This window comes from Aegilops tauschii, chromosome 5 (assembly GCF_002575655.3).
Source record: "Aegilops tauschii subsp. strangulata cultivar AL8/78 chromosome 5, Aet v6.0, whole genome shotgun sequence".
Lineage (NCBI taxonomy): Eukaryota > Viridiplantae > Streptophyta > Magnoliopsida > Poales > Poaceae > Aegilops > Aegilops tauschii.
In genome coordinates this window covers 480791031-480797894 of record NC_053039.3, presented here as the reverse complement: position 1 = coordinate 480797894, position 6864 = coordinate 480791031, and the positions used below count along the sequence as shown (strand labels likewise).

Sequence of the window (6864 nt, the reverse complement as noted above, 5' to 3'; positions counted from 1 at the left end):
TGAAAAACAATACATCAAAACATCTATACAAAAAATGGTAAACATGTATTTGAAAAATGTTAAGCACAGATAAAACATATGTTTGGAAAAATGTTAATCAAGTATTAAAAAATGTTAAACACGTATATAAAAAATGTTCCCGGTGTATACAAAAACTATATAATATATGTTTCTAGAAATGTTAATCATATGTTTGGAAAATGTTAAATGTGTGTATAAAAAATGTTTGTCATCTATACAAAAAAGTACAATGTGCATGGGAAAAAGTAGGCATAAAGAAAAATATGTTTTAGAAAATGTTAATCACATATTAAAAAATTGCTAAATGTGTATATAAAAAAGGAAAACCTTTGTTTTCAGCCGGATGACTTCTTCCGCGCGTAAACCGCTCCCTCCGCTTGACACGCGTCACGCTGGGCCCCACACGCCGTTCTCTCCACTTCTCCTTATCCTTTCACATGAGCCACGCATTTTCCTTCTCTGCTTCATCCCCTACCTCCCTCCGCTCGTGCATCTCGCACCCAACGCTTCTTCGTTCTGGCAGCTTGTCTCTCATCGTCGCATCGATGCTCGTGGATCTTGCTGCTGCAGTGAAGCCGCCGGCGCTGCGTCAGGTGCTTCATCCCCTACCTCCCTCCGCTCGTTCATCTCGTACCCAGCGCTTCTCCGCTCCGGCAGCTCGCGTCTCGCTGTCGTACCGATACTTGTGGATCTCGCTGCTGCAGAGGGGAGCGCTGCAGTGAAGCCGCCGGCGCAGCGTCAGGTGCTGCGATGGTGCACGGCCGCGCCGGCGGTGGCGCTGCAGTGAAGCTTGCGGCGGTCGTCGGGGTGTTGCGGCGGAGCATCGCCACACCAGTGGTGGCACTGCAGTGAAGCATGCGGCGGTCGCAGCGGCGCTACAATGAAGCACGCGGCGGTCGTCGGGGTGCTGCCATGGAGAACGGCTGCGCCGGCGGTGACGCTGCGATGAAGCAGACGACGGTCGTCGGGGTGTTGCGACGGAGCATTGTCGCGCCGGCGGTGGCGCTCCAATGAAGCAGTGCGGCGGCTGCCGGGCTGTCGCGATGGATCACCGCCGCGCTGTTGTGGTGCTCCAGTGAAGCATCGCCGGCGCTCGTCTGTGGAGCATCTCTGCGCTAGCGGCGAGGGGACGCAGTTCCTGCTACGAGCCGGGGTGGTGCTGCTTCCCCACGACGACGTGATTGTGTTTCTTTGCTGCGGTTGCAATGAGAGGAGAAGGACCACGCTAATCCGTTGACCGGTCCAACAGCTATGAGGGGATGGATCCAACGACTCGACACCAGATCGGACGGCTAGTTAGCCGGATGATTTCCTAGCAAATCATCCGGCTGATTCGTAGCAGCCGCCTATAAAATGCTCCCGGCGTATACGAAAACTGACAATATGTATGAAATGTAGACATAAAAAAATACATGTTTACAGAAATGTTAATCATATGTTTGGAAAATATTAAATGTGTATATATGACATTTTCCTGATGTATACAAAAAAGGGAAAACTTTGTTTTTGCCACTCTAGCTTTTGCCAACTTTGCTTATGCCAGTCTAGAATTTGACATCTCTGTTTTGCCACTCTTAGCTTTTGACAATACATCACAAATGCCATTCCATGGCAAAAATGATAATTTTTCATTTCACTTTTGCCACTCTTAGTTTTTGAGAATGTATCACAATTGCCACTCTAGAAATTTTGCTTTTGCCACGAAATGGCAAAAGTGATATATTGTCAAAAGCTAATAGTGGCAAAAGTAAAATGTCAAATTCTAGAGTGGTATAAGCAAAGTTGGCAAAAGCTAGAGTGGCAAAAACAAAGTTTTCCAAAAAAAGTACATTGTGAATGGAAAAAAGTAGACATAAAAAATATATGTTTCAGAAAATGTTAATCATATATTCAAAAAACATTAAATGTCTATACAAAAAATGTTCCTAGTATATACAAAAACTATACAATCTGTATGTGGAAAGGTAGACATAAAAAATATATGTTTTCAGAATGGATAATCATGTGTTTGGAAAATTTTAATTGTGTATATAAAAAAATCTGATGCATACAAAAAATAAAAATATTTATGAAAAAATTAAACATAAAAAATATTTTAGAAAATGTTAATCATGTATTTGAAAAATGTTAAATATATTTATAAAAGATGTTCCCGGTATATACAAAAACCATACAATCTGTATGTAAAAAAGTAGACATAAAAAATGTATATATTCGGAAATGCTAATAATGTGTTTGGAAAAGGTTAAATGTGTATATAAAAAATATTCCTGATGTATACAAAAAAGTACAATGTGTATTTAAAAAAAGTAGACATCAGAAAAATACATGTTTTATAAAATGTTAATCATGCAACTTGAAAATATAAATTTGTATACAAAAAATATACAATGTGTATTGAAAAAGTAGACATAAATAAATAAGGTTTTAGAAAATTTGATCATGTATTTGGAAAATGTTAAACTTCTATTAAAAAATGTTCCTGGCGTATACGGAAATCTTGAATGTGTATGGAAAAGGTTGACATCAAAATATATGTTTGATAAAAATTAAATCATGATTTCAAAAATGTTCAAGGTGTATACGAAAAGAGTTTCACGTAATTTGGAAAAATGTTAAACGCATACAAAAAATATATTCCTATTCTATACGAACGAGAAAGAAAAAACAATTAAATCAACAAAAGAAACAGGAAAAACAAAGAAAACTAGTTCAAAAGAATGAAACCGGTGAAAACCGACAGAGAAATAAAACTAATAAAAGCAAGAGAGAAACTATGAAATGGAAGAAAAATAAAGGAAATGGGAAATAAAAGAAAAAACCATTGAAAACAAAGAAAGCAACAAAAAGAACCGAAGAAAGAGGAGAAAAGGGAAAGAAAAGAAAAAAAATCAGTATTAACCGACAGAGAAATGGAAAAAAGGGTGAAAACAAATTAATAAGTAGAAAAACAAAAAAAGACGGTGAAGAAACATACGACTAGAAGAAAAAAGAAAAGAAACTAAAAAGAAGAAAAACAGAGGAGACCGAAACAAACAGTGAACCAGCGGCGAGCGAACGAGGAAGTCACGAATATGGGCTGGCCCAATACTGTAGCTCACAGGAAATGCTTCAGGCTAGACTTGCTTCCATCTCGCATCTGGTGCCGACCCATGGTCCTCAGAACTCATAAATGGCGATCAATTTATTCGGCCATGGTTAGGCCGGCAAAAGTTAAGATAGAATTTCAGGTACCGAGGCTCGGCCCGTACCGTGTGCAGCACTAGGATATTTCACAACAGGCGGAAATGGTGACCAAATTTTTTTACTCCCCCGGATCCATATTAATTGTCGCTACTTTGATTATAGCTGAGTACGAAATCCCTACATTAGGATACTTTAATCAGGGAGGACTAGTATAGAATCTGGGCTTAGGGTAGAAGAATAGAAAAAAGGATTCTGGGCCGCTGGATCAGCGACGTACGCCACAGATTCGAGTGAACGGATTTGTATTGAAAACTACACAGTTCTGTGCTAATATGTCCCTTTGCTCGCCACTAATTTGCTTCAGGTCCTTCTCCTTCAAAACGACTACCCCCGTCGCTCGCTCCCGTTCCCCTCTCTCGTCGACGGTGGCGGCTGCCCAGATCGGCAGATCCGTTGCTTCCCTGGTCGACGACGGCTACTCCCACGCCACCTGTTCCCTGCCTCCTCCCTTCTTACTCCGGTATCCAGGTCGCTTGGATTGGATCCGTCCTTTTTTTTTGCGAATACGCTTGGATCCGTCCCTAGGGCAGCCCAACATCGTGCTGCGCATCGTCGTCAGGACCTGGCCGCCGCCGCCATGGCCTCCTCTTCCCTGGTGGCCGCGGGCGCCCCGGACGGTCAACTCACATTCCTATATCTGGAGGGCAAGCTAGTAGAGGTCGAGTGCATGGTGAAGTTGCCACAGCCCCCTCCTCCCCGGTGGTCCTAGATCCAGCAATAGCTCACCGGAGGCAAGCCGGCGGTGCTCGATCTCCTCGCCTCCTTCGCCTTGCAGGTTCAGCAACAAGGTCAGCTCCGTTTCTCCCACTCCCCTCCCCCTTCTCCCCTCCTATAGTTTCATACTGTATACTGCTCCATTTTCTGAGGCTAGTTGACCTGTGCTGATTCCTTCTGTACTATCATTTTCGATTGGCATAGTCTTGACATCCATCAGATTTGAGCCAACAGCACACGCAAGCTCCCCTGTACCAATCCTTGGGTGCATACTCTTGCATTGCCTAACTAAACATTGATATTTGTCCCTTCATAGAAAGAGAAAAAAAAATCACCAGGTTAGATGCTTTTGAAAATGACCGACAGCTCACATTTGTAAAACCATAATAGGAACATCCCACGGTAGGAATTTGATCACGCTGCTTGCAACATAGGAATAAATAACAAATGCAAAACACAAATTGTAAAACATTCCAGCCTCCTAAGTATTAAGAAATATTACTATATCCGGCCAGGGTATAATGTTATGAACTTATGATGCAAAATCATGTTGAGTACCATATAGATTAAAACTAGGATCCTTGTAGCACCGCTAGGAATGCATAACCATTGGTCAGTAATGGTTCAGACTTTCAGTTATACACTGGTGGCTCGATAACTGAACATTTATTTGTTATATATACTAGTGGACGTGAAGCAAGAAAATTAGCTATATTCACCCAAGCTACTTACAAATCATGTCACTTAGAGTCTCCGTATTTCCTATACCTACTCTCTAGTGTACTTGCAAAATATCTTGAGTCATCAAGTGGACGAATGGGCCCAACAGAAGGGAAGAATACAAGGCTGAACCACCATAAACTGCAGGTCAGGTGGACTGCCAAAATAAATTCAGTTATCGATCCAATCATGCTTGTCTCAGTGTTGAGTAGGCGCAAAATCAGTCAGAATAGATAACCGGAGGCCATGGAGGTCTGTCTCACCTTGCTCAGATATGACAGTGGCCAGCTATTCTGACAGTTCACTTTATATGTGCATCCATGGCGAGGGGCTCGGCGGTCACCATGACTGGGTGGTGTTAGCCGCTTGGGGAATTAAGAGAGAGAGTTGGTCATTGTAGCTCATTTTTTGTATGGTATTGTATTCAAGAAGAAGCATATCCATCTCTTTCGCATGACTAGGCAACCACAACCCCTTTTAGTAGACTGAAAATCACATCAAGGATCAAGCTTAATTAGCATTCATATATTGAATTATGTCATTTCAAGATTTTTTCAATCTCTGGTTGAAACAACGCACTTATAAAACTCTATCTTGTTTGCTTTAAGGAATTAAAGCAATTCTATTTGCTGCCGAAACCCTCGCCGATTCTTGATAATAAAACTTGTGAGGCCATAAGTATACTTTTAAAAGTTGGGTATACACTTGAACAAGTTCAGTAAATCATGGAGGAGCGATAGATATACACTTGTCTCCATTATTCATTTCAAAGACCATTGACTGAGATATTATTGCTGTTGTAAGACAAGTAGGACTTTGAGATTGTAGAGGTTGAGTAAGTATATCATTCTTGTTTTCAGTTTGCATTTCATTGTAACCTTTCGCCTGTAAAAAATAAGACTCTCGTTGTGTGTACCTTCTAATTTGCAACCTATATAACAAATGCTGATTGGAGCCCGGTTATGATCGAGCTTCAAGCCAAAATAAAATAGAATCAATGACAGTGGTAGAATCACTACAGTGACGCAGATGAACTGGTGAAAAAATAACATTTTGATCAGATTTTTTATACTAGAAAATGGTTAAGTACGTAAAGGGTTACATGACTCAAGCTAATGTTGCAGAAAACTGGTTGAGCAATTGAATTTTCCAAATCTGCTACACTTTAATTGGTTTGCACAATGTGAAGTGGCTTACTTTGTCCATTCTACGATCAGAGTTATTCATCTTCACCATACCACTAACAAAGGAAAAAATGTTTCCTTGTAGTAGCTGTGAACTTGTGTCAAATTATTATTGAAGCAAGACTTTTTTTTGAATCTCTAGTTTCTACATACAAGAACATGAGTTTCTACATACAAGAACAGGAAATGCTTCTCTTCCATGTATTTGACTCATGTTTCTGCTTTGGATCTGGTGCAAATGTGCCTTTGTGCCATCGTAATATATATTTGTTTGCTTTCTTTTAGAGTTCCGTTTTTCCTTTCTTAGAAGGCAAGTAGAATTTTCTTCCTGCTACGCGGTGTCCAGATTTGTTCCTTCTTATTACAATGGTTGATCCATATTTAAGTACACTTACATGTCTTGTGCTCAAAACTGAATGATTTGTTTGGTGCCATCTTTTCCAGTACATGAAGATTCATGAGCAAGATGCACTATAACTGGAAGCGAAAGGGAATAACTTTTCTTTTATGTGCAATCAGATAACAAACCCGATGCAAGCTTTGGTCGCGATGCTTATTCAGCGGGGATCACTTCAGTCCATACTCAGGGCTCGCTGTTCATGTACTAGAAAATGATCATCTCATGTTATGTACAAGTTATATATGTATGTCTCTTGTGTACTCAAATTAGGATGGATGTCATACACTCAAATATTTCTGGCTAGGATGATCCATTTGGACGTGTATTCAAAATTTTGTGCTTCACATTTACTCGTATATTTGTGTCTGGGGTGGTCCAGCTTGGGATTTACTAGGAACAGAATGGCCTGATGGGATTTACAAGGAACGGAATGGCCTCAACGCTGTGAAATTCTGAAGTTGTCCAGATTGGATATGAGAAAGTTAGGGTTGTTACTGCAAAAGCTCATGTTTGATCTCTGACTGTTTGTAGGGGGGTTTTCATCAAATGTACTATAAGTGGCCACAGGTACCTCCACTC

At 40.7% G+C, this 6864-nt stretch overlaps 1 long non-coding RNA gene across 1 annotated transcript; it reads left to right on the top strand.

The window, feature by feature from the left end:
* The first annotated feature begins 3562 nt into the window (after window positions 1-3562).
* LOC120965316 (uncharacterized) lies at window positions 3563-6641 on the top strand. Its single transcript, XR_005758048.2, has 2 exons — window positions 3563-4055; window positions 6330-6641. It is a non-coding gene; the product is annotated as an uncharacterized lncRNA (long non-coding RNA).
* Window positions 6642-6864: the final 223 nt, after the last annotated feature.